The sequence below is a fragment of the Orcinus orca genome, chromosome 3 (genome assembly GCF_937001465.1).
Source record: "Orcinus orca chromosome 3, mOrcOrc1.1, whole genome shotgun sequence".
Lineage (NCBI taxonomy): Eukaryota > Metazoa > Chordata > Mammalia > Artiodactyla > Delphinidae > Orcinus > Orcinus orca.
Genome location: NC_064561.1, coordinates 32974490 through 33000944, shown reverse-complemented (window position 1 = coordinate 33000944; position 26455 = coordinate 32974490). Strand labels below are relative to the sequence as shown.

The 26455-nt window shown below is 34.6% G+C and overlaps 1 pseudogene; it reads right to left on the bottom strand.

Annotated features, from left to right (window-relative positions):
- On the bottom strand, window positions 1–26455 carry LOC101283662 (protein lin-28 homolog A-like; annotated as a pseudogene).

Here is a 26455-nt window from a genome sequence, read left to right as displayed (position 1 = left end):
TCAATTCTGGGCCTCGGGGAGCATGGCAGGGCTATGGATGTCTTCTTCCTCCTCCCGAAAGTAGGCTGGCTTTCCCTGGGAGCTGGGAGCTTGCTGGGCCTTCAGTGGACGCGAGGCTACCATATGGTTGATGCTCTGGCAGAAGTGGCACTCTTTGGGCTGGGGTGGCCGTTTGCATTCCTTGGCATGATGGCCTAGACCTCCACAGTTGTAGCACCTATCTCCCTTTGATCTGCGTTTCTGCATGTTCTTCCATTTGGGCCGCCTCTCACTCCCAGTGCAGGACACCCCACCAGGGCCGGTGACTCGGATAGATTCCAGGCCCTTGGCAGACTTCTTAAAGGTGAACTCTACAGCCTCACCCTCCTTCAGGCTCCGGAAGCCCTCCATGTGCAGCTTACTCTGGTGCACAAAGACATCCGCCGGGGTGAGGGTGGGGTCGAGTGTGACCCCGGACAGGAAGCCGAATCCCATGCGCACGTTGAACCACTTAACAGATGCCGGCTCCGCACAGCAGCTGCGGCTCCTCGGCCGCCCGGGCCGCGTCCTCCTGCACCTCCTCCGGCCACCTGCAAACTGCTGGTTTGACACAGAGCTCACGGTAGTCGGTTGAGCCCGCGGCCCCGGGCCCCAGGTCGGCCGGCTGCTGGCCCCAGAGAAGTCTGGAGGCAAAGGGCTATATTTTTAAAATACCCACAAAAGTACTCATGCTGGCATCCAGATTTTATACACACTGACTGCCATTTACTTTAATCAAGCAGTGGCCTCCACTATGTCAGTCTTGGCTGTCATGAAGCAGAAAAAGGAATACTGCCTCATCAGACCCTAGAGAAATTCTATAATGGAACTTAACTCACTAAATGATGGCTAATAATTATATCACATAGTGAGACAATCCACTTGAAAATAAGCTTAGTATAAAGCAATGTGAGTATCGAAAAGAAACATTTTCATTCCCTATTCAAAGGTATCTTGTTTTAAAATGTACCTTATATCTTATTTCTTATCTTCATGTCATATGCAGGTAGACAAAATCTGGTCTATTCTAAGAAAGTAAGGTTAAGAATATTTTCCAAATTCTAATTTAAGGAAGAAAAGCCAAAACTAAAAATGACAGAGTTTAGTAAAGAAAGAGGTCCACATTCTGAGATATATGTTGTTTAGAATTTCCAGTATTGTCAATTACATGTAAGTATTTTTTTTTAATTTATTTTATTTTTGGCTGCGTTGGGTCTTCATTGCTGCACACAGGCTTTATCTATTTGCAGCGAGCGGGGGCGACTCTTTGTCGTGATGTGTGAGCTTCTCATTGCGGTGGCTTCTCTTTTTGCGGAGCACGGGCTCTAGGCAAGCAGGCTTCAGTAGTTGTGGCACACGAGCTTAGTTGCTCCGCAGCATGTGGGATCTTCCCAGCCCAGGGCTCAAACCGTGTCCACTGCATTGGCAGGCGGATTCTTAACCACTGCGCCATCAGGGAAGCCCTACGTGTAAGTGCTGAATGCACAAAGTTGCTCAACTCCTTAGCAAAAATATATAATTTATCACGAAAATGCTTACACACACAAACACACACACAGACATACAAAGAGAAGCCTCTCAAAATTTTAGGCATCAGAGAGAAGAAAGCCATAGTGATTTTTTCCACTTGAGATTAAAAGCATTTATCATTTGCACTATACATTTAGCAATTTATCTTTCTTTTATATCTCATGTTCTCAACTCAATCATAGGGTCAAGAATTATTCTTAGAATCTGTACTCCCACAACAGTGAGTAGGGTGCCCTGTACAATGACAGCTCCTGATGACTGTTACACACACCTAGCAAGACAAACTATTGTCTAATTAGGAAAGGAGGGAATCAGAAATGATAAGAGTAACACTGGAAAGCCCCAGAATGATCATTACTCTTGAATTTCCTAATATTAAAGTAGATGTATTCGTATTTAGAGAAAAAGGTCATTTGAAAATAGACTATGAATAAAAAAGAAAGCCTAGCTCTTTAGTTCTATACAATAACAAAATCTTACTCTAAAATTCCCTTTTCAAAATATGAGTTCTTGAAGACAAAAAAAAAAAAAAAAACTGTTAGTCTAGAAATGTTTTCTGTTACATTGTCCTAAAACACAGTCAAATGTTTATTTTGCCTTTTATTCTTATTTCTTTACGTTCCCTATGTAGACTCTTGAGGCGAATAGGAATGATCTGTTTCTATTACCTTTAAAAATGAGAAAAAAAAGTGGTAAATAAGGATACAGAGAAGAGTCCTTGGTCTTTTCTCTGTCACGCTGTCCACAAATAGCTGAGGGAGGTGACATAAGAGAGAGGTCAAGAGACTGAGACAGACCTGGGTCCACCTCCACCATTTCCTAGTTGAAAAGGAAATTCTTAGAAAGTTGTTAGCCCTGCACCTCAAACATAGTAAGGATACAATGAGGTCGTCTATTAATATTTTATCACTTTTGACACAATGTATAAAATACCCTGTTTTTTGATAATTCTCCATATGAGAATATATCAGGAGGATTTTGCTTTTTATTGATAGCATGATAGACTTTTATAGAACTTTCACAGATACTCTTTTGAAACCACTTCAAACTCTGGAATCACTACTTTTTCACAGCTTCTCCCTTCTCCTCCAGTCCCAACTCCCTCAACTAACGTCACAGCCAGGACTGTATCAGGACGGCTCTGTAGCCATCGGCCATCTGCCATCTAGAACAGCCTTCCAGGACTCTCCATCCCATTAACTATCTTTAAAACTCAGCTAAAAATATTCTCTTCTTCCTTGCCTTATATATTTTAACTCTTCCCTGCCAGGGATTTTAACTTTGTAACCTAATGGTTTTTTAGCCTTAATTTTTTCTAATATCAATAGAAATATTCAATTTAATTCACCCCATAGATGATGATACATTAAATACAAGTATAACAAATTAGCATTAGTTCATGATGTCAACGACTTTTTTAAAACAAACATTACATCATGAAATAATGCAATCAGTGCTTTTAGATAGCTGAAAAAAATTGCAAACTACAAAATATGTGAAATTAAGACATTTCATTAAAGAATGTACTGAGAAAGAGATGTGGAACTAGGATATAATTTTGAAGTTAAATTGGGAAGGAAAGTCACTAGGGTAGCCAGATACCTGACAACCACTATAAGGAATCGGCTCTGTGCAAGTCACTGTGTTAAAAACTAGAGGGTTGAAGACTCCAAGTGTATAATCTAATAATACACATAAATGTAATATGAGGTGTAATTTTCAAGAAGAATAAAGTTGGAGGTCTCACACTTCCTGGTTTCAAAACTTAACTACAAAGCTACATTAAAACAGTGTGGTACTGGTATAAAGGCAAACATACAGACTTTTGGAATAAAATAGAGAGCCTAGTAATAAGCCCTCACATATATGGTCAAATGATTTTCGACAAGGGTGCCAAGACCATTTAATGTGGAAAGGACAGTGCTTTCAACAAGTAGTGTTGGGAAAACTGGGTGTTTACATGCAAAAGAGTAAAGCTGGGCCATTACCTTTATACCACCTGCAAAAATTCAGTCAAAAGGGATCAAAGATCTGAAGAGTTAAAACTATAAACTCTTAGAAATAAACAAAGAGGAAAAGCTTCATGACATTAGATTTGGCAATGATTTCTTTGATATGAAACCAGAAACACAGACAACTAAAGAAAACTTATTGGAGTTAAAAATTAAAACCTTCACTGTGTTAAAGGACACTATCATAAAGTGAAAAGGCAACCTACAGAATGGGAGAAAATATTTGCAAATCATATCTGGTGAGGGATTAATATCCAGAATATATAAAGAACTCTTTATAATTCAACAGCAATAATAACAACCAGTGCAAATTAAAAAATGGCAAATAGACATTTATCAAAAGAAGATATATTAATGGTCAATAAGAACACAAAGACACTCAGCATCATTAATCATAAAGGAAATGCAAATCAAAAACAATACCACTCCACACCTATTTAGATGGCTATTTTTTTTTTTAAAGGCATTAAAGAACAAACAAAAAAAGCAAAACAGAAAATGGCAAGTCTTGGTTAGGATGTGGAGAAATTGGAATCCTTATGCATTCCAGGTGGAAATGCAAAATGCTGTAGCCACTGTGAAAAATGTTTTGGAAGTCCCTCAAAAAATTAAACATAAGATTGTCAGATGATCCAGCAATTTTACTTCTGGGTACATACCCCAAAGAACTGAAAACAGGGACTTGAACAGTTATTTATACCACATGTTCATAGCAGTATTATTCACAATAGTTGAAAGAAGGAAACAACCTAAGTGTCCATGAACAGATGAATGGGTAAGCAAAATGTGATATATACATACAATGGAATATTATTCAGCATTAAAAAAGGAAGAAAATTCTGACACATGCTACAACATGGTTGAAACTTAAAGACATGATGCTAAGTAAAATAAGCCAAACAAAAGAAGACAAATATTGTATGATTCCACTTATGTGAGATAGTCTGAAATAATAGCAAATATACATATTGGTCTCTGCTCCCAGTTCCTGGCACAGAGATCCTAAAAACCATGCAATTTCCTGAGCAATAAGAGCACTAGGATCATCTTTTGTTTTAATATTTGGTCTTTGACTCTAGTTCGTGACATGGAGCTCCCAAATCCCTTTGAATCTCCTGGGTGATAGGAGTGTCTTCTGTTCTACTGAGGTGACTCTAGGTTGGCTCCTGTACAGGGGGTTGTCACCAGAAAGACCAAGCCCTGATTAGAAATTTGGAATTTTCAGGCCCTCCCTGTTCGGCAGAGAGGGGAGAGGGTCTGGAAATGGAGTTAATGATCCATTATGCCTTCTTGGTGAAGCCTACATAAAAATCCCCAAAGTGTGGGGTTTGGAGAGTTTCAGGATGGCTGAACACAATGAAGTTCTGGGAGAGTGCTACACCCAGAGAGGCCATGGAGCCCCGTCCTGAATATCTTACTCTGTGCATCTTCTCCACCTGGATGTTCACCTGTATCCTTTATCAAATCCTTTAAAAAACTGGTAAATTTAAGTAAGTGTTTCCCTGAGTTCGGTGAGCCAGTCTAGCAAATTAATTGAATCTGTACGGGGGGTCGTGGAAAGTCAGCTTCACGGCTAATAGATCAGAAACAAAGGTGAAAACTTGGACTTGCTATTGGCATCTATAGTGGGGTGGGAGCAGTCTTGGAGGACTGAATCCTTAACTTGTGGGATCAGATAGTGTCAGAATTGAGTTAAATTGTAGGATACCCAGCTGGTGGTGCAGAGAATCACTTAGTGGGGGAAAACCCATGCCTGGTGTTAGAAGCGCTGTGAGTTTGGTCATAGTGTGAGAGTAAAGGAGAAACACAGGAGTACTGTAGGTTTTTCCTACTCAGGGATCTGGAGTAGTCAAATTCATAGAGGTAGAAAGTAGAATGGTGGTTGTCAGGGGCTGCGGTGGTTGCAGGAGGGGAAGGAGAGTTCTTGTTTCATGGGTACAGTTTGGAAAGGTGAAAAAGGCAGATGGTGGTGATGATCGCCAATAATGTAAATGTACTTTACACTACCAAACTGTGCACTTGAAAATGATAAAATAGTAAATTTTATGTTATGTACATTTTACCACATTAAAAAAAATGATTTTCAAACGCACAGAATAGATACAATTGAGAAATTTACATAAAAAATACACATATATGTTATAAGTAATCAGAGAAGTGCAAATTAAAATAGTGAGATTTTGGGCTTCCCTGGTGGCACAGTGGTTGAGAGTCCGCCTGCCGCTGCAGGGGACGCAGGTTCGTGCCCCGGTCCGGGAGGATCCCACATACCGCGGAGCGGCTGGGCCCGTGAGCCACAGCCGCTGAGCCTGCGCGTCCGGAGCCTGTGCTCCGCAACAGGAGAGGCCACAGCAGTGACAGGCCCGCGTACCGCCAAAAATAAATAAATAAATAAAATAGTGAGATTTTAATTCACCCATCAGATTGTATGTATACACACACACACATACACACGAATGAATTTGTTGGACGTAAATTTTCTTTTTGTTCAAGGGAGTCCTGCCTTTGAAAGTGCAATATACGTTTACTGTTAACATTAAAACCGTTGATAACCCAACAATGTAATTCTTGGTTTCTAGCCTAGAAAGCATTTGTTTATAAAGAGCCATAAACAAAGACTTTCATTATGGGATTGTTTTGCAATAGGAATTAAAAAAAAAAAAAAAATCCTAGTGTCCCTAACCATTTTACTGAACAAATGAATAATAGTAAATCTGTATTATGAAATACTTATATTGTGGTTAAAACAAAAGCTATATACTTATACACATACATATGTAGGAAGTGGAGGTATTTTCCGGACATATTGTTAAGTGATAAAAGAAGCTGCTAAAAAATACATAGAATAAAATATTGTATTAAAAAATACCCAACCCCAAAACACATCTCACTAAAACATATATTTCCCATTTTGTTTGTAAATTTTTGTAAAAAAAATCTTTAAAGTTGTGGTTGGAAAATTTAACACTGTACTAATACTGTTGGAAATCAAATAAGGAATTAAATATTCCAATCTTCTATACTTTAACAAAGTAAACAATCTTTATTATCTTTGTACATATAATACAAAACTATGCATATATATAATTTTATGTAACATATAGTGTTTATAATATCAGTAGCTTCCTATTACTTTTGTTGATATCTCTTTTCATTATTTATTATTATTTTTTTTATTGGGGTATAGTTGCTTTACAATGTTCTGTTTCTGCTGTACAGCAAAGTGAATCAGCTATACGTATACATATATCCCCTCTTTTTTGGATTTCCTTCCTATTTAGCTCACCACAGAGCACTGAGTAGAGTTCCCTGTGCTATACAGTAGGTTCTCATTAGTTATCTATTTTATACATAGTAGTGTATATATGACAATCCCAATCTCCCAATTCATCCCACCCCTCATTTCCCCCCTTGGTGTCCATATATATATTTGTTCTCTACATCTGTGTCTCTATTTCTGCTTTGCATATAGGTTCATCTATACCATTTTTGTAGATTCCACATATATGCGTTAATATACGATATTTGTTTTCCTCTTTAGTTGCTATAACTTAAAGTACTTTTCTGTTTTTGAGATTTGTATTTGACAAACTCTGGAGTGCTAGAATAAATATGTTAGTAAATATCATTGTATATTTTGAAATATTTTCACAAGAAAAATTCTAAGGGCTAGGAACACTGATTAAAAGCTATAATTGTTTTGTTGAATAATATTCCAGTGATATTCGAGTAATTTACTCCAAATGTATCATGTGAGCATATTGCCTATTGCCTTCAAACCAACTTAGCCAATATTGGGTATGATTATTAACTTTTTTTTCTGACTTGGAAATCATAAATGGTATTCATTGCTGTTTAATTTGCAGTATTTTTCAATTTCAAAGGTGAAAAAATATCCAATATTGTGGTCTTCCAAATATATATTCTCTTCTGGGATTTTTTCCTTTGCTTATTTTTCAAGGAGGTCTTAACTATCATAGTTATCAAGTTATAGGAATATAATATAGATATTCCTAATTTACTATTATAGTGTCAATTTTCCATTGACTCTGCTTTTTCGCTTCTTAAAAATTTTATTAATAGTGCTATTATTATACAGTAGTATTAATATCATTATTACTATCATTTTCAGAAAAGCTATCCTCTTTGTCCCCCATTATTAACTAAAACATAATACTGAGCCATGCACAAATCATAACAACAGAGCTTTATCTACTTGTACAAAGTATAGACATCTGTTTAACTTGCAGCCAAATCAAGAACTGAAATACTACCAAAATCTGAAGCCTCCTACTTCCCCTTTCAGTTAGTTCTTGTTATTTGTTACACTATAAATTAATTTTATACACACAATTCTTTTGACATTTTATAATCTTTGAATTATCTTTTCTCACCTCGAATTTTAGAAAGATGCAATGGCCTCCAATGTCAGACAAACACTCAAATTTACTTTATACTGATTCTCACTGTTTGATTTTGGGTGCTAGTCAACTTGAACATACAAACTCTTGGGAATGTAGCAAAAGTAGTCAAAACTCTACTTAAAATATCAATTTATTAAGTGACTATGTACATGGAATTACTTACATTCAAATAAAATGATCAGATATATCAATTGGGAAATAATGGGCTTTATTTATCCCTTACTTCAAGTACTAGTTCACAAACTTTACCTGTAGCTATGCTATTACTGTCTTTTATCATCACCAAAGCCACATTTTTTTTTCCATCTAGGTACTTCCTAAGCACCTCATTTTTACTGCTGGCCATGTTCTTTAAGATAGATATACTTTTTAATCCATATATGCTGCTATTCCTATAAGTTTTATTATTATGAGGCACAATTTGTAAAATTTTGTACAAAATTGTGTATGAGGCACAATTTTGTAAAAGTTTTATTATGAGACACATTTGTAAAATATATGGACTGGTGTTAGTTGTTCTTTTGTTTGTTTCTTTGCTTCTTGTTTTGTCCTGGAGGTTTATTTTCATGATCCCTAAATAGTTAAGTATAGCCAGTTGATATATTACACATTGATATATCTAGCCCCTAAAAGGATTGATACCAGTATATAGCTTTGCAATTGTGAGATCACTTTCTTTTAAAAAAAAATTACCAACTCTGGGTTAAATAAATATATCTGGCTCTTTTTCTTTAAACCAGCCCTATCAGATGACATCTAAGTGTATCGAGACGTTTCATTTATTGACATTATTTTAGGCCAATGTGTCATCTGGGCATTGTGTTTTGTTGTTCAAAATATTATAATAATTGTTATTATACCCCTTAATATATGAGATTTTTGGAGGGAGATGAATAGAAGAAGACTATAATTAAGGGAAAACTTTTGGAAAAACATTTTATATCCTGGAATATTTGGTAACTCTCTTCTCTCTTGTGCCTTAACAAAATGGAAAATACTTGGTGTAAACATATTTAAATTACCCTCTGTTTAGGGTAGTTTAATTTCCCTCCATTACATAGGGCAATGTAACATCCTTTATGATGACCTCAAATTTATTTGTGCTTAATGTCTATCAGAAGTTCATATATAGCTGGACTCCTTATCTCAGCTCAAATCCACTGTTACACCCATGCTTTTGTCTCTATCTCTCCAAGAGATTCAAAGTTAGAGATCCAAAGAGCTGCCTCCCCTCCTTGGCTCTTCTTTCATGATGTTACAGGCAAAAACACCTCTGCTGCTTAAGTTCCTACCTCAACTCCTCATTTTCTCTTCTCAGCACCTATTCATTTCTCATTATCTAATAATTACCATGGAAAGTTTTAAACTGATCTAAAATTAATTTTGTTATTTGGTGAGGGGTATAGATGTAATTCATCTGACAAAAAATAAGTTGTCCCTGGTCAGTTGTATATAATCCTTTCTTCTCTTTTGTGTTTACTTCTATATTTTAAATTTTCTATTAGAGATAAAATTCTGATTTTTATTCTGTTTTGCAGATAAAAATGCCAATATTTCTGCTAGTTTTTCACAGCCTTAATTTTTATATGATAAATTTAGTGCCTTTCCCTCAAAATTAGTATTTGATAACCTTCCCTTGTTATTATTCTGTATATATCAAATATATTTTTAAAAATATATATATATACATATATATATAATATATTTGCTACATTGCTGGAAAATATCTTTTGAGATTTTTAGTGGGAACACTGTAACTGTGTACATAAATGTGAGGAGAATAATTTATTTGTTTGCTTACACAATGCCTGCCTGTGGCAGCTGGATTAAATTCCTTACTTCTTTTCAATGTTTTTCATCACTATATAATTTTGAAAATTTACCAAAATTTTTATCAGACTCTTAAAGGGATAACTGATGGTTGAGTGAGGGTAAAAGGATTCTGTTAACCAGAACTAGAAGGAAAATTTAAATATATGCACAGGTTTTACTTATACTTCAAAAAAAAATTTTATGCAAGTCATTAGGAAACTGTTAGCATAGAAAGACAGCATTCATAAGTGAAATGTGTGTTGACCCTCTGAGAGCTATGCCATTTTAACTGCTAAGCTATACCTAGAAAAGGGATTGCTTTCAAAGGAAATCATAACCCCAAATAAAAGAATAAGTGGCATAATGTGGACAATATCATTGCTTGAGGACATTTCAGAATTTAAGATTCTTTTGAATACATAATTTCTTAGCTCCATTATAAACTTAAAATTAAGCAAAGTAATTTGGTGTTCAATAGTCATTTCAGGCACAGAAAGCATTGGATAGAGACTGAGAAAAAGGAGCTCTTTTCCTAGGTCTGCTACTTGAAAATTCCAGGTTATTTCTGTTCCTCATCTTGACCACATAAAAAATGGAGATGATGATTAGAACTGTGACCAATCTGCATTTGAGACATTAGGCAGATTAACCCAAATTTGAACTCTATCAGTTGAGGTAATTGTAGTAAAATTGCTCATCATATCATTACATTTATACCCTCCTATATTAGTACAGGTTTTACTTAAAAAAAAATCTGTACAATCTTAATAAAGTATCAGGTTTTCAGAGAATATCCCATACAGCTACAAAATGCATGAAATCATAGGGGTAAGTACCATTTATTCTGATCTGCTGGGAAGCACATGATGAAATGAAGACATGGCCTTTTAGAAGACTAAGGACTGCTTCCAGGCAGTAGTTACATTTTCTATAGCATTAAAAAAAAAAAAAAATCTTTCACTCTCTTCAATTTAAAAATGGTTTTCAAGTCTCAAGTTTTCTGTTAGATATGCCAATCTGGAAACCCAGAATGAAGGAGAAAGTGAAAGAAGAGTTAGACTATAAAGCTGCTAATACATTAGCTAATTCTTTCATGAAACATTTTCAACATAGGGTATTAAATCACCTTTTTCCTGTTCATTTCCTGTTCAGTTAGCTTTTGAGTCTGATGAGCTTCAAAGACCAGATGGAAAAGCAAGGCCCAAAAAGACTGACTTATAAGCACACAGTTTAAAAATTCAGAAGAAGTAGCGTTACTCCTAAGATCTCTCGTAGACTCCAGCTAGTTTCTGTGATGTTGTAATAAAAACTAAAAATAGAGAGAGAGAAAGAAGAAGAGAGAGAAGAGAGGAAGAGGGAAAAGAGAAAGAGAAAGAAAAAAAAAAAAAAGGAAAAAAACCCAGGATGGAATAGAGTTTTATGAAATGAATTAAATGGCTTTTTCAGGATTTTAAAACAGCTGCAGAAAATATCCTTCTTTTTGCCTATTGATGGCAGCAGCAAATTATAGGTTTATTTTCCACACCATTCTTCAGTCAGTGTCAGTGATGACCCTATGTGCAATATTCAAAAATATGATCCTCTTTATTCCCTAGTGGGGTCCACATTCAATGAGGGAGAATTTCGGAGGAGCCCCGCCTTGATTTCATGCAGTGTGTTGAGCCAATTGGTCATGACTGGGTATTAGGTGAACTGCTGACCTCACAGTGGATGCAGCTTTCAAAAGTGCTTAACTTAGTAGCAGAGAGTAGCTTACCCCCTGGTGAAATCAGGATCAATACTTATTAAATACTTCATGAAGTCTATTCGTTTCTAAAACAGCCACTTGTCTGCCCTTCCTGTCATGTTCTGAATTAATTTGTTATGTAATACGATTCTTATATTTTATATTAGGTTACTTATAGGCTGAAAAGGGAAAGGCAAACCAGGGATGATGGGGAGGAGGGTTAGTTTGTTATTGTTTTATCATTAACTATCTCTTCTCCCTTTTCTAAGAGATTGAGTATAACACCCTGCTAGACAATAATTTTATTATTTTCATTCTTCTTCCCTCTTCATTAGTTTTAGATCTAAACGCACAAGCAAAAGATTAAACATTTGCTATGTACTTTCCTCCTAGTTCTTTGAAAAATGTATAATTATGCTTCTCTGTAACTTTCTTTTTTCCGAACAGTACATCTTGGGCATGAAATTATTATTTTTTAAAATTTTTTATTGGAGTATAGTTGATTTACAATGTTGTGTTAGTTTCAGGTATACAGCAAAGTGAATCAAATATACATATGCATATATCCATTCTTTTTTAGATTCTTTTCCCATATAAGTCATTAGAGTATTGAGTAGAGTTCCCTGTGCTGTACAGTAGGTTCTTATTAGTTATCTTATACATAGTAGTGTGTGTATGTCAATCCCAATCTCCCAGTTCATCCCTCCCCCATCCCTTTCACCCCTGGTAACCATAAGTTTGTTTTCTACGTCTGTGATTCTGTTTCTGTTTTGTAAACAAGTTCATTTGTACCTTTTTTTTTTTTTTTTTTTAGATTCCACAGGCATGGAATTTACATGGTTGTATGACATTCCCTGTATGGGGAAATTTTTAACACATTTCTTATTGATTGGCATTTGAGTGTTTCTAAAGCGTTGGTCATTTTAAATAATACTTCTGTAAACATTCTTGAACATCCTTGTATATGTCTATATATTTGAGTATTTCCATTGGTGAAATTAACAGACTTGGAATGCTGGTTTATAAGTGCATTTTAAAGGCTATATCAATTTAGACTTCATCAGTACTGTACAAAAGTGTCTGTTTCCCTTACTCTACAAATAGCATGCAATACTAGCAGTCTTTGAAATCTTCAATAGTTGCACAGTGACTTTTCATTGCTCTATTTACTTGTGTAGTACCACATGGTAAAATAACTTTATTATTGATAATAATGCACATGATGTAAGTTCATATGATAGAAAAAATAGAAATCAATAAATGTGGTGCCTAATTATTCTAACTCAATCATTAAATCTTTCCTTGTCTATCTTTCCAGAATTTTATGATAATTCAGGAACACCCAAAACTTTGCAAATATTTTAAACTTTTTCTTAATTTTATAGCGCTCCAGTTTACTTTTATTTTTCAAGTGAAGCATATTTCATTAAATATTTTGTGTGAAATTATTTAACTTATGTGGGAAAAAAAAAAAACCCAACAACTGAGCCCTTTATTCCTCAGTACGAAATAAGTAATAAAAATTGGTTTCTTTGTCGTTTGACTGCATTGTTTACTGTAAGATTTGAAGACCTAAAGTCTATTTTTTAAAGTTATTTTATTAGTTGTGTTATTCAAATAATATTTATTCTCTAGGGAAGCATTCCACCACTCAATATTTCATGTCTAGAAAGTAGTAGAGTCATCTCTATTTAAGTTTATCCTTACCTACATAATATGTGTCACATCTTATATTGTAAAATATAATATGATTTTGCATAAGTGACATGCCACAATATGGTGTCTAAAATTTAAAGTAAAAACCTTTATTTTGGGTTCTGATATTTACAGTCAGTTTTGATAGTAAAATAATTTGATAAAAACAAATGTAATAAAGTAAAATATAAAGTATTGGTAATTCCATGTAGGTATTTTTTATTTTAAAATTTTCTATCAATAATATTTAAAATTATTATTTTGATTATTACTTTAATCCAATGTTAAAATGCAACTAATATAATCCTATTGTAATTTTTAAACTAATTTTTTTTCACCTTGAAAGTACTTGGTTCTAGTATTGAAACAAACAAAAATGTTTGAAACAATTAATTATTTCTCGTTTATTTTTAAGAAGAATAGTGTGTTGATATTTCCCAATGATAAGATTAGTCTTCTCTAAGCGTATAATTGTGGTTGGTTTAGCTAACCATTTAAAAACTATTTCAACAATTATTTTTGACTAATATGGGTATACTGAAAGAATTTTCCTAAAGATTTTTTTTAAAGCAACAATATTAAGGATTCTAAAATAATAACAATATTTATTTCATACTTTATACTAATTTCATGGGTTTAGTCTGTTTGTTACTTGTTATCTTCACTGTCTTTTGCTAATAAAGAAGCATTATTTTTAATTTTTGTATAATTAAGAAAACTGATCCTCAAAGAGAATAAATGACTGCCCAAGACTCTAAAACCAATAAAGACCCAAAAGTAAAGCAGAGTTCCCTTCAAAGTTAAACCTGAGAGAGAGAGAGAGAGAGAGAGAGAGAGAAGGGGAGGGAGAAAGAGCATGTGTGTGCATGCATGCGTGTGCACGTTCATGCTAAGATAGACATTTGAGTTGCTTGGAACGGCCACATTTTAAATGCATTTTTTTTAAGAAAAAGAAATAAAAGTCAAGTAGTAGGAAAATGGGAATATTATGGAAATTCAACAGACTAAAAGCAATGTGAATATGTGGATACAGTGGAACAAAGTGGACAACTTACAGTTTTGATATGCGAGTGAATATATTTGGAATGTCAAATGAAATCATAACTTCGGTAAAATTTTGAAATTTCAAGAAATAATGTAAAAATTATTCAAAGGTGAAAATGATTGAGTACTAGGTAGGAAGTCATCTGAATTTTGTCCTTCACTCTATTCATTTGTGTCTCTCTTTGATATCCATTTACCAATGTAGCATCCAGATTTTCTACATGTTCATTCCTCTGTTACAACTATATCTCCTATGACTCTATCACTTTATAAAACACAACTTTTACTCATTCATAGTTTGATAACTTTGCTCAGTATTGTCCCCATACTTGAGATGTCTTTTCTTCAATTATTACATCAACTACTTCCAATGCTCTGAGTGCAAAAAATAATTTTCTTCTGGTTAGTTCCTTAGTCAGTATCTTGCCCAAATAACTGCGATTCCTATAAATTAACCATAGAAAAATAACAACTCCTATTTCCTGAGTGCTTATTATGTGGCTAATCATTTTTAAGTGCTTTGCTTATAATACCTCCTTTATTTCTCAGAAAAACCTGATAAGATAGGTAATATTTTGACCCTCATTTTAAAGATAAATATACTGAGGCCAGAGACGTTAAGTACATTTCTGAAAATTGCATAACTATTAACTGGCTGAGTCTGCATTGTTTGGCCCATAACTACTTATTATTATTGCCACTTTTAATTCTCATCGACACATAATGAACATTTGTGTCTTCCTAAATAGGTAAATGCTCTTTAAAGCCAACACATAGCTTTGATAGTTTTACATTGGTCCTAACACTTAACAGAACTGTGACACAGAGTAGGAGCTTAATAAGACATCAGGGAAAAAATGAATATGTTTTTAATATTAAGAACTCTGTTAAGGGTTATTGAGGAGTTAGAAAAATTATAATACAATTCTCTAGTGATGTGGAATATCTAATTGAATTTACTTATGGTCTTTATATGAAGGAGAAAAAAATGCATGTGACAGCTGTGATATCTGTAAAACCTTTGTCTAAAAAAAATTGGTTCCTTGTGTCTCAATTTCACTGTTTACACTGAATCTTTCTGTTTGTTTGTTTTCATGATTTTTTAAAATTCCAAAAAAGCTATTTTCAACCAAGCTAGCTTTGCTGATATGGTTTTAGTAACTCCTATCTGAAATCATCCGCAGGAAACATTTTTTTTTTTTTTCTTTATGGCTATTTCAAAAAAGAAAAATACTTAATATCAGTATGAATAACACATGTGCTCATTGCAGCATAATGTTGGTGCAATCTGTGCTTGATACAGTTATAAATAAGTCTTTGAAAGCATTTTTCTGTATTTTAAATAAAGGCTATAGAAAGCCACGAGAAGGATCTAGTCTTGTTAATATCACAAGCTGTTTCCCCACCTGCACTAGGAGCAGCTTTAGTACAGCAGCTGTCTGAGTTTGTGTTGGCACATCACTGTCTGCACAGAAACCCCATGGTTTACACAGAAAATGAATAGGCCACAGTTCCAATGGGGGTCTTTAATAATCCTTCCTCTAATGCTACCATGTGTGAGCATTGGGCTTTGAAGTGGTGTGAGGTGTGAAGTTTCAGGAGGATTATACAAAGCCACTCAATTTCGAAAGGTAGAAAAGAACATTAGAAAAAGCTGAGAGTGCCTTTGCTTTCCTCCTGCATGTTGATCAAATGCAGTTTATATTGATATTAGAGCTTCATGTCCAGCATGTGATAGCAAGTGAGGGATTGGTATAATTATGTGATTCACTCCATTCGGCCCCCTTTAACATTGACAAACAAAACCCAGCACAGATGTTTCATTGATTTTATTTACCAAATATTAGCTGTGAAAATATTAACCTGATGGGAACAAATATCTATCCAGTAGTACCTGTGGAGATTAAATCCAGGGAAGACAAAATTTATACACTGAGCTTACCTATGTATAGATGGGTGGCCACTGGATTTTCAGGAATAATTTTTTTTCTTTCTTTCTTCCTTCCTTTCTTCCTGTTTCTTTTTTTCTTTTAAATTCACATGAATTTTTGAAAGTATCATCCATGGCAGTCAATTAATCATGGTCCATTAGGCCATGTGCATAATTGACAACCTATTTGTTGAATGGCAGGAATTCAAGTAAAACTGAGGACTTACACTCCAATAACTCTTTTTTTAAGGCACTTTAGAGAACACGAAACTCCCTTTTGAGAGTATTCTGAGCATTTTGGGGGGACTACAGTATAATGAAGGTGAGGCAATACAATCCATCACTTGGAAACCTACTGTGTGCAATCACAGAAGCAAAATACTAGGATCTCATCAGCCACCTACTGCCGCACATTTGGATTTGACTTCAAAAGGTCTTTAAGCATTGGGGATGCCCAATATCAACTTGAGAAATTTTTATCTTCATTACTATATGAAAAAGGAAATAAAACATCTGGATACTCAGTCGAATATACACTTCTCCTTAATAGATCAGGCACTATGCTAAGCACTTCAGAACTGAAGATTAATGATATATGGGACTTAGACCAAAAGACTCATGTTCAAGGGGAGATGATTGACATGTAAACAGAAAGTACACTAACAGACAGCTATAGAGGTATCTTAGAGGAGAGGGTGATTAACCCTTTCAGGAAGTAAAGCAGGGAAGGCCTGTGAGAAGATAACATCTCAAAGCAGGACTTAGAAGAACAGGTAGAACTCTTCTAGGTGGATTAAAAGACAGAATGAACCATATAGGCAGTGTGTGTTTGTAGACTATATGAAGTTTGGTATTGCGGGAACTCAAAATAAATTGGGAAAGGGTAGAGACACTCGAAAGATGAATCTGCAGAATAGGCAAAAGTCAGATCGTGAAGGATATTTTATTTTTCCTGAAGGATCTCAGAATGAAGAACTATTGATGTGAAAGAAGTCAGAGGTTGGCATGTTTTATATTTGTGTTTGAGGAAGGTGCTTCTGACAGAGTGTAGTGTGAACTGGAGGGAGGCCTAGGTAAGGCTGAATACATAGAAGGATTTTACTGCAGTGCAAAGTCCAATAATGGGGGAAATGGCAGGAAATGTGCAATAAGAGGGACAAACAAGGCGACATGTAAGAAATGGGTTTGTCAGGGTTTCTTGAAGAGTTGATGGATAAGGAAGAAGTGGGTAACATTTCTCTGAGTTGGTAAATCTTGTAAGTCCTTTTTCATAAGATTCACAGAACATCACCCCCTCTTAAGTTATACAGACAACAGTGACTTCTCTGTCCACTGTTCTGGATTTTTCTAGCCTCTAAACACTCTCCTAATTTTATGCAACAGAATATAAACAAACTATAGCCTTGTAGGACAGAACAGCCAATGGCTGGTTCCCGTAGAGCTTGACAAATGTTCTGTGCCTGTCATGGCTTGACGACACAGTTTTAAGCCACAGACTAAAGATGATTGTAGCTACCACTGCCCTCCTTCATGTTAAAACAGCTTGCAGTATTTTGCCCTAATATTGTCAAGAATCACAGTTCCTTTCCCAGAAAACTGCTCTAATTGGATTCAGTGGACCTTGACTGGCTTGTCACAGCTTTGTTCAGGGTGAAGGTGAAATCTTTGAGGAGTTTGCTCCTGAAATCAAGAGCTGGGCATCTTTGATGAGGGCATTTGAGAGTATATATCTTAATGCAATTTTTATATTACTTTTCTTGAACAAAATGATTTTTCTTCTGTATTAAAAAATAATCCCAATTTTAAATTTGCAACAGGTGGGAAGTTGCTATTAAAACTACAGCTACACTGCTTATGAAGAATTGGGCATGTGTCCTGAGTGAGCACAGGTATGGGAGAAGAATCTCAACTTTGTTAGGTAAGTGCTCTTCCTAAAGCTTCTAAAATCTGTACAGTGTACAAAACCATCATTTAAAATAATTTTTGTTGGATTTTCCTAGATAAATGGGAAGCAAATTAATTTACATTTCTCATTCAAATTTCCTCAATTCATAGTTTGGTGGTGGAGCTATTGTCACTTTGAGATTTTATACAATGCACACACGAGTATATACATATACAGGTAAGTGTATGAATGCACATACATGTTAAATATTGAAAAACTTTATCAAAAAACTGTATCTGCCTAGGTTACCAAGTAGAAAGTGTGATCACTTTTTGAAAAATGTGAATACACTAATTTTAAAAAAAATATCTTGATGTCTCAAAAAGTAGAACCAGGATGTCCCAAAGTGTACAAATATTAAATTATATGAATCATTTGGTTCTAAGTTTCAATGAAGGGAGTTCAACCAAGTTCGTACTTGGTCTATTTCCCAAGAAGCCACAATGATGTATACTAAATAACAGAATCAATTTGTCTCTTCATTTGTTTACCCAAAAGCAGAAATGTGGCAGGGAGAAACTTAAATAGTGGCATGTCCAGGCATGAGAAGCATAGCTCCCTAAAGAGAAAGTAAATGTTACAACAGAGAGCTCTGTGGAAGGTGAGCCTGTCAGAGTTGATTCTGCTAAATGAAGAGGCAAAAAGAGAGGCACCTCTGACTTCTCAACTTCATATTAAAAAATTCTACTGCTCACAAACCCTATTCCCTGACAAGCAGGTTGACATTAAGTCCTCATTCTTTAGAAATTTTAATATTTGGCAAGTTCATGAAGTATGTCACCAGAAATGTAAAAAGCAATTCTCAAGATATGGCACTCTTTCCATTTTGGTCAGGATATAATTCTGTTCTTTTTAATGAGTTGTTTGATTATCACTGTGGGCCTGAGAATACCTGAATTCTGAGGTGCTCTACAGAACGATAACTGAAAGAGCAGGCAGTGATCTTCAAGTAGATCAGCTTCTGAAAGTGGTTTTACTTTCATCCATCACTGGCATTGAATTGTTTGTATGTCCCTTTATTGAGAAAGGGAAAGAGAAGAGATTGGAGTTTTATAAGATTTATATGATTTTAGGTGCTAACTGGAACACCTAAAAGTAAGAGCATGTTCATGACATTTTGCTGTGTTTTTTGTCTACTGTCTGAAAAACTCTCATTCAGAAATGAATTATGATAATACTGTCCTAAGTGGGCTCAGCATGGGGTTGAATAAGTGCTGCTCTTTTGAAAGAAACCAGACTTTCTGAGAAAGAATTAAAATTCTACACTGATGAGAAAACTTTGGATGCTCTAAATTAAACTTCATAAAGAATTTATTTTAACTGATCTTTACTCTGGTTCCATGATGGGTGGGTGGGAGTGAGGGAGGGAAACTTTCCTACTTCCCTGAAACCCTAAAATTTTTCAGGTATTTTTCCTGTAATGTCTGATTAATGGCACCCTTGATTTTGATTTATATTATCCTATTATTCATTGTATGGGAGAAAAAGAAGTCACTTTTTTTTCAATATAATTTTAAAAATTAGGGCTAGCAGTGATGGAATTTAAAATCAAATTATCCTGTCAGAGTGACAGATAAATCTCAAGATATTCTAATGAAGTTTTCCACTGGCAGGATGCTGAATTTCTCCCTTTCCCAGACTCCTTTATTCAAGATTTTGACTGTGAGTGACAAGGATCATCTGTGTTTTGAAACCTGTTGCTATATGTGTCAATTTAGTTCTTATTTAGAAATTCTGGGGTGGCTTCTTTCTTGTTTACTCTAGGTTAAAAGGGAAATATATATACACAGTTGTCAGGTGAGTGCATCTTTTACTATGGAAAGTTGTGGGTAATTACCATAGACCTGAACTTGGTTATGTTTAGTAGGTTCACCAGATTCTACCCTTGCCTTCACATATTACTATTCTTAAAGGAATTTCTGCTATGGAAGTGGTATAAATATGACACAATTTTCTTACTATACTGGTCTTTGATTCTTTTTCTTTTTTGTTGTTTCTCCAAACAAAATTTGAAATCTTAAGTTTTCACAGTATTGGGTAGACCTCTCGAATTCTAGATTCAGTTAATAATTTTTGTTTTATGTAGTCATGGATTCAGAGACTCCATTTCTGATAGCTAAAAATAAACTACTCTTTGCTGGCCTTTAAAAGCATGGAACAACAATACTTCCTAAATGAAATAATGGCTATCACTTTATTCCTCTGCAAAAGAACATATCTAAGCTAAGCAAGCAGTATATCAAATGACATTAGATAAGTAACTGAATTGCCAATTGATAGTTTAAAATGTCTGGAGAAAACAAAGGGAGTACAGAAAAAGAATGATTCGTTTTTAAGGGACCTTCTGTATTAAGAGATTGTCTTGGAGTAGAGCGAGCCTTGCAGTATGAGGTTGGCTGTAGACTGAGCCTGTTCCCTGACTGATTATACAGGTAGTTCATGACAAGTCGGTAAGTTTCAGTTTCCACATGAAAACAGGCCAGAAGCTAGTCAAAAGCTCAGCTATAGTGCAGAACTTTACTTCTTCATTACATTTCTGTCTTTTCATGTTGTAGCAATCCCTACAACAGAGGATATTAACGGGTAAGTGCCTCTTGAGCAACCTGCTTTGGTTACTCAGTTAGTATCTCAAAATGAGGAATGGCGAGGACATTAGGTGATAATTCAAACAACAGATGATACTCAGAAGAAAATGTGGCAGGGCACCTCTGTGTAGGCCCTGAAGAGCCGCACATACTGTACTAGTTAAGAGTCTTAATAAAAGAACAGAAGGAAGGAAAAATAACACAAAATGAAGAAGGAATTACTTAAGATTAAATAGTTTCTATTACAGAAATAGGCTACATGTAGAGCTAATGGCAGGCATTTTCTACAGACAGATGGAATACTCTCATCTCCCAATGGTATAGATATGAAGTCTCTGTTAAGATTCATTTGTCCTGAAACATTTGCATATAAATATAAACATCATTACTAGGGGCTAATTGCCCTGTAGGAACTAAAATGTGGGAATTAGCATCTTTAGTCGTTTTTATTATTATTTTTTAAAGTATCTCTAACACGCATCATATTTGGTACTGCATGGCTGCAACAGATAATTACCACCATTAAGAATCTCAAATGCAAAATCAAAACCATTTGGAATGGCTTCCAGGGCAATCCAGCACAGTGAGTAGCCACCAAAATGAGTACATGAGGTTTATGTTCATGCATATTCATAAGGGTACTTAATTTGACATTCATAGTAGGGGGCTTTTGAAAGCTTGTCAAAAGAGCAGCCCCAAAACAAGACCAAACATCAAAGGTAAGAAGATGCAGTACATCTCGCTCCCACACACATACAAATATCGCTTACAGGAGGCAATGAATAACACTAAAGGAATTATTTATTTTAACTACTCAGAGGAGATGGCAACTTCTACGAAGATACAAACCACAGGCCTTTGCCTTTATCGTTCATCTTATTGATCAGAAAGGTCAGAAGTATAAGTTATTCAAAGGATGGATCATAGGCAACAATTCTGGACAAATGGGCACGTAGACTTGTGTGATTAATGCCCCTTGCTGTGCAGAATATGAGGAAGAGTTTGAGGACATGTCTTAAGGACAGAAAAAAGAACAGTGTTTATAAGAATACAAGAGTGGCTTCTGCACTAACTGTCTCTGAAACATTGCCCATTTTGTGGGTGGATCTGTGTATTTTAGCATACAGGTGCTGCCTTTTTCAACTGTTGTGTTCAGAGGCGATCTTGCTGACATTATACTTTTCAAAACCATTTCTATAACATTCAGCAAATATTTGTTCTGGTGGAACAAATCTGTTAAATTATAGATTAGAAACAGTACAAAGAAACCTTTACAAATGTATCAGTTTCAGTTTTGCACAAAGCAAGCAGAATTATATTTAAATGAAGCACTCCTTGTTAGAATAAAACATCTACATAAACAATGTACTATGTTTGATTTTCCAATCCTCTCCCCCTCCTTGGATGGGCATGGATGTCTGAAGTTGTGAAAGACACAGATAGTATTGGGGTGACATCTCGTCTGTTCATTTACTATGCCCACCTATATCTACAATTCCTTTCTGCTCCTCTGTCATTTTCCTATCTTTCCCAGTTCCTTTTCCTTAGTTTCATTCGCTGCCCACAGCTTTTCCCACTTGATTCTCCACAGTTCCTAGGAATGGTCTAAGTATGAAACAATGACTCTTTTCCCATAATTGTGGTCCCATAATATTTAATCAGCATTCAGTTTTGTTTAATCCTCCCTTCACACCTATAGACAATCATTATATTGGAAAAATATTGGAGAGTAGCATATTAGTGGTTTTAAAAACATGCTGGGTATGAATGCCAGGGTACTACTAGACTTACCATAGGCTTCAAGTGACCTGTTTATGGGTGTAGATACATAAGTCAAGTATTAAATTGTTTTATAAGAGAAGAATAAAGTTTAATTTAGTGATTCTTTGCTAAAGATTTATTTTTAGGGCTATTACGTTATTTTATAGTACCTTAACAATCATTATTATTTTAAAATTTGTCAAAAGGTTTAAAAAATACTTGTAATTCCTAGTGATAATAAATAAATGGGTGAATTAGTTGAAGAGAGAATTAAAAAAAAAAGACAAAATTATCTAAAATACCAACTCTTCAAAAATACCAACTCTTCAAAATCAGTCACTAAAAAATAACCAACATAGCATGAAAGAGAAATATAACTTAGGAGGCTCTAAACATGCTTTAAAATGTGTTTTTAAATACATTTTAAGCATATTGAAACATAGTATAAGTACTGGAACATATTATAAAGACACAATACATGAAACAGCAGTACACACAATAATATGCAGACAGATAAATGGGACTGAATAGAAAACACAGGAACATATGTGTGGGTACATGTATATGAATTCAATATATATATAATTAAGAAAAGGTCACAAACCATTTGCAAAAGGTTTACTTAATAAATGGAGTTAAAATATTGGCTATCTTTAGGAGGGGACAGTAATGTAGATCCTCATTGTACATCATATACCAAAATATATTCAACAGGGAAACATAGAAGGTAAAATGATAAATTAATGGAAAGTCAATTTAGGGTAAATGTAAAACTAAAATCTTATAATAATGAAATGACAATTTGGATAATTTTTGTGATCTGTAGACTTCTAAGCATAAACAAACTTTTAAATTATGAAATCAACAAACACCAAGGGTAAGATCAATATACTTGAATTAAAATTTACAAACGTTTATACATCAAAAAGTCATTATTAGAAAAATTAAATGATAAATAACAAACTGAGGAAATACTTTTCCAAAATGCAGACATTAAAGAATTTTAAAAACACTAAAGTCTTTTTTTTTTAATGGTCAACAATGGTAAAGAGATTTCAAAGTATAAGAACTGCAAAAGAATAATGAGCATATGAAAATAGCTCAACTTCAGTCATAATATAAGGGAAAGGAAATTAAAAAAAAAAAAGCATAAAGGAGCCCTTTTTTGTTTTTCCAACACAGAAAAAATTTTAAGAGATGAAATCCTCCCTGTGTTTTTTTTGGAGAAACATAGGCAGGCTCATGGACAACTGGTGTGTACGTAAATTAGTATCAACCTTCTGAAAAACAGTTTTACTACCACGTAACAAGAGCTTGACAATCTTGTAGAAAACACAGTACTGGTTTTAAAATATAAGACTATTTCCTATGTAAATGATTAGAAATTCAGAGAATTATTTAGAGCCAAAGATTGTCTTTATGAGAAAAATTTTAATTATTTTTACCCTGAGCATTTTTCAATTTTTCTATTGTTTGACAAAGTAGTATAAACAATGTAAGATGTTTTCTCTTTATATTTACACTGATTGGAAGTTGCTGGTCCCAACCTTGATGTATAACCCGCCTTCAGATTCTCAAGGTCTGTGTAGGTGTCACAGAGATTTCTTCAGAAAAGTGTCCATGTCCTCCATACCAGTCAACAGAGAGGAACACAGGGGGATCAGGCTTCTGTGCAGGATAGAGGATGGCGGAGAAGGCAGAGGAGCTTCAGCCCAAGCTTACCTGAAGCAGTACAACCTTGGCAATGCAAGAGAAAGGTATTTAGCTGTTGATGACTGCAGCCTTTATTGAGCTGGTAGCATTTATTCATGCTCTGTTAATGTCATAGTAAGGTACTTGGATACTGAGGATGATAAAGTAATGAATCAAACATGGACTGTGATATATAGAAACACAGAGTCATGAATAGGAGATAAATGTGTTGTGTGCACATGCATACTTGTGTGTGTATATATGTGCACATACACACCTGCACACATACATATGTATACATACACACTTGAAATTCAGTATATTAAGGAAAGAGATGCTCCTCAGGACATATATTTAATACAGATTTCTACTTCCACAATTATTTTTTATCAGGTCAACTCATCCTGTTTACTTTTCTTTCTCAGAACAATCTGAATTTACTTCATTTGCTTGTTTATTGTCTGTCTCCACACCAACTACCTAGTCACCTTTTGAAAAATAGGAAGCACAAGGGTAGAGGCATGCTTATCTAGTGTACTGCTGGGCTTTAAATACTTGGCACATAGTGGCTCCTCAGTAAATATTTTTTGAATGAATGGAAGAATAAATAAATGAACATTTCCTTTATGAGCTTTTCTAAAGCATATATAGGATTTGCATATAGAGAAACAGGAGAAAAGTAAAGAAAAAAATAAGAGCAAAGAAGAGCTGAGGAAAAACATGAGCAAAGGCGGAGAGAAGATATTTGTGTTTAAAGTTTTGGAAGGAAAAGAGAGAGGTGATGTTGCAAAATAAGTTGTATGGGGAGTCAGCTGCAAAAGGTGCATGGACGTATTTTTATGATGGGATTGCTGGCCTTACAGTATGAGTCTCGAGATTTTCAAGATAATGTTCAATTATTTTTTTAAAGTAATGGTATCAGTTTTTATTCTTATCTGCAGTATTTATATTAAGTGTTCGTGTTGACCGACAGCCTGACCAGTACTTGATATTGCCATATTTCTTAATTTTTGTGAATATAATAGGCAGAAAATCAGTAAATATAAAGCTCAAATATTATAATAATATTATAATAACGAAATTTAGATAATCACTTTTTGTGATCTCTCAATTTCGAAGCCTAAGCAAACGTTTTAAGCATGAAAACAACATTGTTTTCATTTTAATTTTGCTCTTCTTTATTACAGTCGAGTAATCTAATTTTTGTCATTTATTGTTTTCCTTCTTTAAGATATTTGTTATTTTAAAAAAAAATATTGATTTTGCTGAGTGTTTTTCATACTGATTTTGAAATTTCTTTTTTTGAATACAAATAGTTTTTCAGTTATACTTTGCAAATACATTCCAACATTTATAGCTTTATTTCTTTTCCTTTAAGAAACATTTTGAGGAATATACAGTTTAGTTGTGGTAGCTACATTTTATGCACTGTTGTTGTTTTACCATGGTTGCTTTATATATTTTTTTATGGTGTTCTGTGGATTTTGTTTGAGAACTTCTTTCCTTCTCTGAGGTCATAAAGGTATTCTCCTACATCTTTGTAAAGATTTACAGTTTTGACTTTTAACATTTAGAATTTTTATTTATCTAGGGTTGATTTCTCTGTATATCAAGAAGATTAGATCTAATTTCTTTTTTTCCCCCAGTATGAATAAACAAGAGTTCCTGTGCTATTTATTGAGTAGATCCTCCTTCCCCAGTGATATACAAAACCACGTGGAATATAAAGCAGATTCAAAATATCGAAGTGTCAGTTTCTAAGAATTCTCTTTAGCTCTATTTGTAGCCTGATCACACTCTATTAATGATTATAGCTTTATAATTATCTTGATTTCTGGTAGAGATAGTCCAGTGTCACTTTATTCTTTTTATTCTGAAGTATCTTACAGAGTTTTGAACTATTGCTTTAAATTAGGTTTACCTTGTTGTATATGAAGTTATTGGCTTAAAACAGTACCCATTTATTGGCTCACATTTCTATAGTTCAGAAGTCCAGCATGGCATGACTGGGTTTCCTGCTTAAGATTGAAATCAAGGGCTCAGCCAGGCTCAGTTCTTACCTGTAGTCCCTGGGGGGAGATTTGCTTCTATGCTCGTATTTACTGTTGCTAGAAATCACTTCCTTGTGGTTATATGACTCAGGTTCCAATTTCTTTGCTGGTTGTGGTCTGGGGGTTGATATTAGCTCATAGCAACTGTTACCAGATCCTTTCCACATGAACCTCTCTGATTTCAAGTCAGGAACAATATGTCGGTTCACCCCTGCTTCAAATCTCTGCAT